This window comes from Harpia harpyja, chromosome 16 (assembly GCF_026419915.1).
Source record: "Harpia harpyja isolate bHarHar1 chromosome 16, bHarHar1 primary haplotype, whole genome shotgun sequence".
Taxonomy (NCBI): Eukaryota; Metazoa; Chordata; class Aves; order Accipitriformes; family Accipitridae; genus Harpia; species Harpia harpyja.
The window spans coordinates 29,443,934-29,456,360 of record NC_068955.1 but is presented as its reverse complement, the minus strand read 5'-3'; the positions used below and the strand labels follow the sequence as shown (position 1 = coordinate 29,456,360).

The following is a 12,427-nucleotide window of genomic DNA, read 5'->3' as shown; positions in this document are numbered from 1 at the left end:
AAGGCTGAAGATTTAGTCAGGCTTTGGAAGCCCAGCTTAGCTGTTTGTTTGGGAGGTATGCCTCTACTATGGGTAACTCTGTAAATTCCAGGGCACAACACATTTTTATATACAGCATTTTTTTTTTTTTAATGTCAGTTTACACTCCTTGTCTTAATTATTTACTTGGAGTGTAGTTCTAAGTGCTGTCTTTTTAGAAAGAAAGAAAAAGGTGTCTCTCCCAGCAAAAGGGTACTGCAAAAGGAGTCTAATGCCATTATGCTATCTAAGATGAATCTGTTAGAGCCAAATGGCCTTAAATTAGTGGGCATTTTTGCTAGTAAAATAAGCAAGTCTGGACAATTGTGGAAGATGGATGTTGTTCCACAGAAGTCAGCTGTACTGTGCTTTAATTAAAAATAAGGTGGTTGAACAATTTTATCATGTGTTGGCACCCTTATTATTTCTACGTCACTGAAGCGTTAAATAGGTACAAAATCTCTGCTTACCTCTACTACAGGGTAGGCAAGATTGCCAATAACATTGTAAATGTGATTCTAGTCAATCACAAATGTCAAATATAATAACATTTACGATATTTCAGGCATTTAAAAAATGACGCATAAATGTTAACTTTATATAACTTGTCCAATGTTAATAAAGCAGGTTGTTTTCCACTGATTATGTTTTGATGCCTGCAGTTCTGGTTGAGTCCAGTGGGATGTTAGTGCCTATGAAAGCAAGCATGCTGTCCTGTCGTAACGTAACTCTTCTCTGCAAGGCAAAACTTGTAGATGGGGACATGGCGTGTCACCATTATTTCAGCTGTACATAGTAACTGGGTACGGTATCGCCAGTCTTGGCTTTCTCGTCTTATTTGAAAAAATGTCTTGATTTCCATCAATTCCAAATCTTGCGCTGTCATGAGGTCCCGGCGATCAGCGGTGGTCACAGTGCTGGTCTCTCCCACTTCCAGCTGTGTTTTACAGCTACCCTATAGACACAGCCACGTCTCCGACTAGCCAGTCGGATCCTTATCAAGCGTAAGGGTACGTTTCCCATCCATCACCCATTGGACTCCCTTTATTTTGCCCCTCACTAGGGTGGTTGTGCTGGCCTGTGTCCCTCACCTCCTCCCTACTGTTGTCCATCAGTTGGAAGAGGAAGACTCTTTCAAGTGTTTGCACAGCTGATTCCATGTCAGCCACATGAAAAACATGAGTGGCAAGTTTCTTTTCTTGAAAATAAAGCCTATACTTGTCATGGATATTTAGTTGAGTGTGAAATCAGTGTTGAAATGTGGTCGTACTGTCACATTCTGCATTTTTAAAAAAAGAGAATAAATTCTCTAAAGTACAGAAGGTTCTCCTTTTCTCTCCTCACCCTCTGGCCCAATTGCTCTACTCAACAGTAACAAAACTGATAAAAACTGTAAGTCTGAATCGCAGTATAATTCAGTTCAATTTTAAGACTACTTAAACACTAATCAGTCAATTTATAGTCTCGGTAACGTCAAGGCTGGCACTTCTATAGAGACAGCTGTTGTGTGTTGTAACCCTGAAGATCCCCATCATCTTTTTGTAAATAAGAATTCAGTGAACAGTTTTAAAAGCTAGTAAATACTGTTTGTGTTTCCACTAAACTTAATCTGTTTAAAGATTATTTTTTTTTTTAATATGTATCCTTTGTATATAGTCTAACACTTGCAATCTGGCAAACGATTCTGTGCCCCTCAACTAAGAAACAGCATCATCTATAAAAGCTGTAGCATTTTCAGTACGGGCCGCCAAGAGGCGCAGCCGTGGTGATCTGGTGGTTAGTCTGTAATTCAGCAAAAGGCAAAGTCTTCTGGGGAGCTAGTGTTTTTGCTAAAAGGTACATACTGCTGCAGAATTCTTCACGAAAGAAGTTTTGATATAAGGGAAAGAAACTTAATTTAGTATAAGTTAGTCCACTACATGTGCTCTTTTGGTCTACTCGGTTCCACTGAAGTGTTTCTCCACCACTGGAGATCTTGTGGTTTTTAAACCATCCTGGGCTGAGACAGAGTTCACTGCAGTTGTCAGGGAATTTCTTCGGGTTCTGATATTTTGCTGTATATTGTTCATTTCTTCCCATCTTTGTTCTGTACGGTTGGGGCCCAGTGTCTCCACAGTAATACCTGAACGTGAGAGGAACGTACAAGATGCCTGTCTTCGTTTCTGTAGATGCGTGCTAAGCCTGACCGGGTGAGCAATTGCTTTTATGAATTAGTAGAGTGCTTAAAATTAGATGCAGGCCTTAATATCTCATTCAGTCAATACATGGTTGGTGGAATTCCAATCAGTAAATATATTTTTTCCTGAATGAGGCAGTATATGTGGTTGAACTTGTTTTCCCTCAAAGTACTGTGTTTCAGTGAATATTAAAAGAGATCTGCTGCTGCTCTGAATGCGTGTAGTGCCTTTGTTAATCACTAACAAACGCTGCTGAAATTGGAGGGATTTATCCTGTAAAACTAGGTGCCTAACTACAAACTTTACTGAACTGGCATGCCGGCTGCCACAAAAATGGAGAAAAGACTTCAGTGGGTCTTAGCAGGTTTGCAGCAATTAAAGGGCTGGCTCAGTGAACTTTCCCACTTAAAGGTGGAAAAATTAGAGATGTTGAAATCTCTAATGTAAATCACTTCTACGTTACCCTTGTAGATAAAACTTTCTTCTACGCATAGACGACGCAGCAACATGGTCTTCTGATGATTTAGCGCTGCTGGCATCCCCTAAGTGCACAGGTTCAACAGCTTCTGAGAAATTTTTCTGTTTTCTGTAATGATAAAACCTAAGTATTTTAAATAATTTTGCTGCTTCTGGAAGCGGATTCTTACATGAACTTGTGAATTTTTGAACGTAAGCAGAATATGTGAGTGCAGAGTAAATCATTGTCTGATCTATGAAAAAGAATAGAAGCGATACAGCTGAAAAATGGACTTTATGCACCATCGTGTGGGATCCACGAAGAGCCCACTGGAGAGAAGTGTGTGCGTGTGCAAGGGCACTGTGTCAAATGGGCTCTGTTAGTATTCTCCATGGTTAGTAGGGAATTGTCTAAACTGCTTTAGATGCTTTGTATTTTTAGGTTCAGCACATGCCACCTGACTCCTCTGCTGCTGACAAATCAAGCGTGCAGGCGGTCTGTATTTTAAATGTTAACTGCGCTGAAGTTGGCCATCAGGCCGTTTGTATTTGGCTATGTGTTCATAATTATATGGATAATCATTTGAACGTTGCTTAAAGTTTTACTTTGGGAATTTGGCTCTTACAAGCTCCATTTTATAATTAGTTTATTTGCATTGTCTTTATTCCTTATTAATAAATCATGGTTCAGCAGTTTCAGCCAACTACTTTGATCGCAGTGACTGGTGCTTCACAAACAGTTTCATTCCCTATTGGCATTTAAAATGCAGCGTTGTGGCAATGCAAACAAGCACGCACGGCTACAGTTTGAAGAATTAGCAATTCTGCTTATCGTAACATCCTAATGAATGACTCGCTCCTGTTCGTATGTGGTTGTTCATTAAGTGAGCGAGGTGAGGTCATTAGTTGGTGAATCCCTGGTGGCATGACCTCACGGTGGAACTCTGGCAGTGGATATCAGTGCTTTATGGCATCTGTTACCATTGATTTTTTTGTTACTATTATTTTTTAAACTCCAGGAAAGATGTTTCAACCAAGGATGAAGGAAACAAACATTTTGCTTCTAGGAAACTGCAATTTGGGAAACATTCTTCTAAAGAGGGAAAACTAAAAACAATAAATAGAGAATTCATGGGAATCAAAGAACTTAATGAGAAACACTGATTGTTGATGAATAATTTTACATGTGCTTTGACTTGTCCTAGGTAGTTATATATTGGAGCACTGGAATTTCAGCCTCTTCTTTTGGACCCATCTTCTTTCCTTACGGTTAGCTGATCTGAGGTGCTTCTCATGGCCTGCAATATATAGGATTGAAATCTCCTCTGAAGAAAACTGGTTGCAGTGGAAATAGGATGCCTTGTACCACTGGAAGTTTCTTTGCTATCCCTTTTGGTCCCACAGAGGTGCCAGGTATGTGATTGAAACATCCCTCCCGTTTGCTGTAGACAGAGGGGCCCATCTTCTCAGTATGCGTTCTGAGATAATAGAAGTAGAAATTTGAATCTATTCCTTAGATTCAAATACCAGCACTTCTAGTGAAAGAAATCATTCCCGTCAAAAGGTCTCTAGCTTGGAATAGTTTAAGGCCTATAAATCCTTCAGGGATCAGGTTTGTTTACCTGAATATACTCCGTACTTAATAGCGATTGCTTCATCGCACTTCTTGCACTTGAGGCAAGACGAACATGTAGCTGAGAGTCCTACATCAATGAACTTCTGTCTGACCTTTGATGTAATCTTTCTTTGCTATAGCTTCAATGTATATGGAACGGGGAAAAATATCAAGTGCTGCATCTCATTCACAGAAGCACTTTGAAGTTAAATTCCCCATTATAAAACATTTTTAGATCCCTCGAGGGAAGACAGTAGAACTGCAAGCTGCTTGGCATTTATATATTGCATATATGAAGGAGAAGGAAAGTTACATATACATTGTATTATAATATGCTTTATTCAATGGACTGAGCCTAAATATAATAGCTGAACAAAAATGTGTTAGCTCATTACAGTTCAAAGGTATAAAACCGGGTTGGAAGTAGGTGTTTTTCTGAAAGAGGTTGAAATAAAAATACTTCTGAAAGAGATGCTGCTGATCAAAGAAAAAACCTGCAGCAAGTGCAGGATGGTTTGTATGTGTGGACACAAAGGACATGCCTTTCTTCCTACACGTTTTCTGTTAAACCTATTTTCTGCAAACAAGTTTACAAACACTGTAACTGTATCCAGGTGCCTGAAACCATAGGTATAAATATTCTTAACATGCAGGGGCTACCTTTCATGTTTTCAGTGTGAGAGTTGAGGTTTATCAAGGGATATTAGGGCAGTAAGCACTCATGAAGCCTGCCTCTTGCTTATTCTGCGTCTGTGCTATCTGATTTTTGTGCGAATTGGGTAACCTGAAAGCCAAGGGAGTTATCTGTAATGTCTCCCGTACAGTTATTGCAAGGCACTGTCGTCCAACTTCTGCAGTAAAATGTAGGTAATTGTGCTTACCATCAACTCTAACTTCTGCATCCCATTAGCCAGCCACAGCCATAACTGGAAGGGTAGGGGAAACTTCAAAATTCAATTAAGTTTATGCAAGCTCTGTACGTTAGTGGCTCGGTAGAAGAAATAGACCCAAATCAGTCCCTCCGTTGAAGAAAGGCAGGGAGAGTTCAGCTGCCATTCATTTTGTCTGTACTGATGGAGCAGAAATCAAGGGTATGGGCTCACCTGTAATGACGTGTGTGTGTGCGTGCGTGTCTGGCTACAGATGATGGTGCCTGTTAGAGGACGCAAGGAAGACAAGGTGAAAAGGCAAGGGCACGTACAGCACAAATCCATACGCAAGCAGGTAATGCTATTTGTACAGTTCATCGAAGGTGCATTTCAAATCGTTGAGTAGCACGTTCTGTGCGAGGAGAAGGTTTTGTAATATCTGTAGCTGAGCAGGAAGAAAAGAAATAGTGCAGCCTTGTTTTAATCTCCTTGCCTCATTGCTGCCTGTGTTTTAATGGCTTTGAGCAGCTTCATATGTTAATGCTAAAATGAGCAATGGAACAGTATGCACAACTTAAATTTAAATCACTTAAATGATTAATGTTTAATTTGTTCTTGTAATTAACTCATTCCCAGTGGCAGTGGCAATGGTTCCGAGATAAGACTTGTTTGTATCATTGAACTGTTAGTGTTCGTTGCCATAAAATGCAGTAAGAGCTGATGTGTTCTTGAGTGAAAAAAGATTAGCTTGACTCTGGATACTGAGAAAGTTCAGTGTAATTGCAATATTGCCTTCTAAACGGGAACTGGGTCACGGAACTTCTGTTAGCTATTTAATGGATTTATTTATTGTTGGAGAATAAAAAAATGTAAGTACTAACAAGCATGTGTAATCTCCAAAGAATGTATGTTTGTTTGTTTTTAATAGCAATCGATTCAGGGTTTTTTTTTTTTTTCCTCAGTCAGATTTCACTGGGACTACTTAAGGAATCAAATTATCTGGTGATAGAAATTTCCCCTTGGGAGACGGTGTGAGTCCCTGGTAGAACTAAGATACTGAAATTTGCTACAAACCAGGCCTTGCTGCCCTGCCATGTAGCAAGAGGAACCTTTTTCTGTACTGATTTAATAATTTTTTTTAACTTAAGGAGTGGGACTGCTTTTTTTTCCCCTCTTTATATCAAATTCTAAATCTGTTCTTTCCAGTCTGTGTCAGGAAAATCTTACTAGTGCCAGCGGCCATTAGCTACGCCAGTGATGAGCTGAGTTGACCCAAAGGTACAGATGTGATATCCTGATCGTTAGCTCTGAATATCCGAGCAAAGGGAAATTGTGGCCTATGATAATTATTTTCCTCACCTGATTCTCAATCAACTTCTACCAAACCTTAACATTGCTGCAAAGGGCTTTAAGGCCCTTTTCATTTAATTTATTCGTGTTGTACCTTGGCATGAATTCTTCAATTTGTAGATAAGCATGAAACTTTTCAGGCTATTTGAGCAACTGCCCATCTCTTTATAGCATAGCCACATAAAACTTTGAAGCATTTCATATTACGTGCCTGCAGCAAAGAGGGATTTCATAGCTGCAGAAGCAAGAGAGAACCACATTACTGAAAGATCATCTACTTTCCTGGAAAGTGGAGGAACAAACTGTGAAATGTGCCCGTACCATTTAAGTATCCCAGGAACTTAAGCACCTGCTGTATATATTTTATCTCCGAGAATTTCAGCTGGTACAGAGACATGCAGGGGAGTTACCAGCTTTTTTCATATTTGTAAATGAAATTAAAAAGCGGATGTGCTGTAATAATGAAAGTAATTTATTAAACCTGCAATTTGGTCATTTGTTTGGAGATGGCGAAAAGAAATCATAACAAATATGTGTAATATGCTTACTCACGAATTCGTAGGTGCTTTCAGCAGATAAGTATCATCTGTTCTCGTGCAGGAATAGGATGACAGGTTCATAGTAACATTTGTAGGGACTTAAAATGCAGAACATGCCAGAAGAAAACATGTCCCTCTAATTTGTGGTGCCCATGGGAGCCATTTTCTTCAGTGGGTCATTTTATTTTGTAATAATTGGATGCTATCATTGATTTGAGCAGCAAGCCACCTGGTATCTTACTTAAGGACCACGTTTACTGTCTTAGATGACACAATCTTTCCCATTTGGGCAGACTCCTGGAAGTCAGCTGGTTAGCGTATATGAGAAAGTACTGCTTATGTAAAATGCCTGTGCAGCTTATTGTTCTCTTAAGAAAATTGTCTTTATATAAAAAATATAAATTGTATGGCTTTAGTCACTCTTGGAATGTTTTCGCTCTACACAGAAATGCTATTCTTGCTCTAATATAATATTAAAAAAAAAATAATCTGTCTCGTCTTGAAGCTCCATGTGAAATTATGTTTTACCTTGGTTGAACAGTTTCTCCACTGATGTCAGGCCTCTTTAGTTTGTTCTTGCAAAGTAGCCTTTTTCTGAAAAAAGGGGTAGAAGTAAAGATTTTAAAGAAATGCTGAAATCAGTGAACTTTGTCATAGAATCAGATTAACATTGCCTGACTTGATTTGGTCTGCTGTCGAATAAGTGACTTGCTCTTTGACACTATGATGATAGATGTGGAAAGTGATTAACTAACTAATTAACAAGCCGTCATACTTATTAATCACAGAAAGACTTAGTAAGTCACGAAAAGGTTGGCTTCATGCTGCTTATGAAAAACGGCATGATACATTTTTTAAAACAGTTTTTTTTAATTGATGAAGAGTAGGATTTGTATGTGTAGGCTGAAGCAGTGGACAGCCCGAGCTCTCACACAGCTGAGTAGTTAGATAGCTGTAGTGGCAATCAAGTCTGCAGATTTATGTGGATCTAAACAATTTCAGATATGGCCAAATGAAAACTTCATAATAAAAAGGAATTCAGCTGTGAAATGAACTTCCAGAAATGAGCCTAAGCCACAGTTTCCCTGTCTTCAGTGCATGCTGCAGCAACCATCACTTTCTCTTTGTGTTATAAATCCTTATTTATGGATTTCTAAAGATAGAGGCAAAAGTAGATGACCCAAACGTGCAGATGGATTAGAAGAGCTTTTTCTTTTTCTTCTTTTTTTTTTTTTTAACTTCCTCTCTTGCAATAATTTCAGGAAATACAAAGAGATAATCTTTAAAAGGCAATAAACAGGAATATATTCCTTTTACAGGTATTCTCTCTTAATGTGCGTATGGCATATAGCAGCATTCGGTCATTGAAGTAGAAACCTCTGTGAGTAAAACTAGAAGCAATTACTGGTTTTGTCTTGTATAGCACAAACCAAAAGCTTTGTCACTTGGTGTGCTACAAAGTAAAAGAAATATAATGATAAAATTGTCTAGGCATTTTGCTGAGCTGAGACATAGCACTTACCCAATCTTACACTTAAAGCAACTCCTTCCGATGGCTCCTGCAGGCTCTCAAGGTCAGCTGCATTCATTTGATGTTAATGGGCTTTGGAAACCGATGCAATCAATATTAGCTCACATGCTTATCTCCTGCCAAGGAGTTCCTGATGTGATTTCCATTCCCTTTTACTTTTTTTGAACTAGTTTAATGCAAAAACAATACATCTTGTGGAAAAATGGATGCGTAAAGAAACAATCACTGACTGACTTTTTAGTGGTTATCTGTCTATTACTTACCGTACTGATACTAATCATGTGTTTAACGATATACACGGCATCATTGTATACAAAGACCAAAAACAGTTGGTTGATGCTGTCAGACTAATTTATATTGGCACTGTTAATTTTTCAAGTTACCTGGAAACTGCGGAAGACAGACTTGATTAAAAGTGCTGCACTTGTTTTTAAAAATACATGTTTAATGACTGCAAATATTCAGATATTCAAGATCATTCTTTTGGCCTGATGCTCTGCCACCAGGAGAAGACTAATGTATTTAAAACCTCCCAGGGAGTGTTTTACCTGGTTCCTTAGAGGGGCCCTTCAGGACAAGCCAGGCATGAATATTTTGCAGGGAGACCGAAGATCCAGAGTCTGGCTAGTAAAATGCCTGAGCCAGTGGCCAACTCAGAGTAAGGCTTTCCAGGTAGGTATATCCTGGCATGATCAGGAAGATCCAGTTCCCACCGCAGGGTTTTGGGATTTTATATACGTACTGAAGTTTCTAACTCTTTGTGGCTCTTTTCGAAGGGAAGGATGAGGTGACACCAGCAGTGGGCGCTTATCTCTGCCCACCCCTGCCTCCTGTGCTCGGGGAAAATGTGGGTGTCCTTGATTGGGGTGCTCACCAGAGCGAGTCAGGGGACGAGAGAGCTGCTTACCACTCCAGGTCCTTTTGCAGATGACCTTCACAGAGATCTCCATCTTCAGCCTCAGGCTGCCTGTTTTGCTATCCCCAGCGGAGTGAATTAATTATTAATGCCGAAGGGTTGACTTGGACTGGGTTCCTTATAAAAGGAACAAAAAATGATCGGAGGGCTGGAACACCCCTCCTGTGAGGACAGGCTGAGAGTCTCAGGGTTGTTCAGCCTGGAGAAAAGGCTCCGGGGAGACGTTACAGCAGCCTTCCAGTACCTAAAGGGGACCTACAGGAAAGCCAGAGAGGGACTTTTTCCAAGGGCCTGTAGTGATAGGACAAGGGATAATGGCTTTACACTGAGAGAGGGTAGATTTCGATTAGATGTAAGGAATAAGCTCTTCCCTGTGAGGGTGGTGAGCACTGGAACAGGTTGCCCACAGAGGCTGGGGATGCCCCATCCCTGGCAGTGTTCAAGGTCAGGTTGGATGGGGCTTGGAGCAACCTGGTCTAGTGGAAGGTGTCCCTGCCCATGGCAGGGGGGTTGGACTAGGTGACCTTTAAAGGTCCCTTCCAACCCAAACTATTCTATGAAAAGCTGTGTGACCAAAGGCTGACAGTGGATGTGTCTGGAATGAGTCACTTGGGTGGAGAAAGTATATGCATGAAACGTGGTATTGCTGCCAAAGGTAGTTTAGATTTATGCACCGTAGGTGTTTTATTCAGTACAATTTTTAAATCTGAAATCCATTAAAATCCTAAGGGGCAGGTATTGACTATTTGACTAATTTGAGGGTGTTGTGAGGAACGTCTTGTTGCAGTACTATGTTGACTGTGTCTGTTGTCTGTCTGCCAACGCAGGCTATTTGAGAAAGCTGTCTAACCTTTTGGAAGACTTAGGTAGTAAGGAATCTGAAAAAATATCCGTTTCCATCCATCCCATCAATCAGGAGGCATTTTAGAGGATATTGCATTCCTTTGTGCTGCGGACGGATTTTGGCTTTATCAAATAAAATCAAACAAAGTATATGATTTGGTTGTCTGTCAGTTTTATGCAACATTGCTCTTTTGCGGCAAGCCATTTCCTATGGAAAACTGCTTCTTGACCAAATCAGTTTTATCTGCAAGAGCTGAAAGATCTGACTGCTATAGAGATTAGAGAATAATTTCCTCTTGAAGGATTTGCTGGTATGTCTATGTGAATATACTACTGTAAAAGCTTCCTTATAGCTCTTCATAATTTGCGTCTTAAAGATGTTCGACTCAAGGATGCAACACATACTAACACCATGCGTGGACGTTTGGTCGCCGCTCTCGGGGAAATGTGCCATCTGCTAAAGCAAAACCAATTCCTCCAGGTTTTCTTGATGGTCTCTCATGCACGTAATAGTTGAGTCCAACTCTACTTAGTACAGCAGATCTAATGGGATCTGCAGGTCATAGCCTGTAGCAATCTTCCAAACCCATGTAATTAAAAACTAAACATTTGCCTTGTCTGTAGTTTCTAGTTGCAACTGAGGTGTCACATTTTCCCTTCCCTGGACTGTCATCTCTGGCAGTTTGTAAGAACCTCCTAGCCAGCCTAATTAAATAATCAAAACTGCTGTTTCCCTTTCCATAGCTGTTCTCATTCCTTTATCCAGTATTTCCCAGAACTTAACAAAGCAGTAAAAACAGTAATTAGTGTTCTAATTGGTTATAAATAATAATATAACAGACTTACTGTCAAAATAACAACTACAAAGCAATCTGCTCTTTGAGAATCTTTCAAATTCCCAGCACTAAGGCATTCAAAGTAGTAAATTACATTACAGTAATTTGCTTCAAAAAAATATGCCCTGTAAATTTATTTTATCCTGACAGCCGTGACAAGCTGCACTCCTAAGTACATATCTGTTTCAGGTCTGGTTGCTAATATTTTTTCTCCTGATCCGTAGTGCCGATTAAAGGGCTACGTCTTCTCCTAATTTTGTGGTTTTACTATTTGCTATGTACCAAATTCATAAGCTCTGCGTTGTGTTTATTTTTTTGTCGGCTTCGCCATCCTGGCAAAAATCTTATCAGCCCCAATGTAGTGTTACTAGACTGTTTTCTTTGTCTCTTGCAGCTGGTAAATTATTAATGAAGCCGCTAAAGAGGAGCGGGGTGGTCAGGCGGAATGGGTGGGGGTGCCGGTAGGAGAAGATGGGCAGGGAGAATTTGGGGGAGCCCCAGGCAGCTGATGGGGGGTGCAGATGGCAGGAACGCAGAGAGCGGTGACTGCCAGGTTTCCCCACGTTGAGGCTTTTTTCTGCCTGAGGGCAGGACAAAAGGGTACTTTCCAACAGCAATGACAGAAAGAAAACAGATGGACGGAATATGCGAGAAGAGCTTGTGGCAGTGAGAATTTGCACTTTATGGATATCGACAGTTTAACATTCTTTATCTTTTTATTCTTATTCGAGCCCCTGAAAATTGATTGAATTGTTTTTTGGAGTCTCCCCTTACAAAATTAATAGAAAAGCAGTGGGGGGAAACACATCTAATGCTTAATACTTGGATGCTGGTTTAGATGCTGTGTAGTGCTAATGTCTTTTATTGACATATAGCATTCTCTGTGATTCATGAGTAATGATGAGGTAATCTAGAGACGGGTCTCTTTCCACCCACCCAAAAGTGATAAATACAACCTTTGGCAGAATCCTCAGCTTGCTCATTTGCCATAAAACCCTTGAGAAATCTCTCATGTATGTGAGACACAGCTGCAACAAACAGCAATATTCACTGCATGGTTTTTTTATTTTCTTTTCTTAGAGAAAGAGTGACAGTGCTTACTGAATTATTTAATGCTATAGGGATCTTATAAATTTAGAGACCTTCTTGGTAAGCTGTTAACATTTGATAATGCATTTGAAGGGTGGTTTTTAGTTTAAAAGTATCATAGTTTATCGTGCAATCTCCTAGGAAAGGGGAGGGAGGCTTTTTTTCCCCCTCATCGCTCTTGTAGGTAC

The 12,427-nt window shown here is 40.0% G+C and overlaps 1 protein-coding gene across 2 annotated transcripts in view; it reads left to right on the top strand.

Moving 5' to 3' along the window:
- Positions 1–12,427, top strand: part of NAV2 (neuron navigator 2) — a 427,333-nt gene that overhangs the window by 89,563 nt on the left and 325,343 nt on the right. The gene's annotated exons all lie outside the window — the stretch shown is intronic.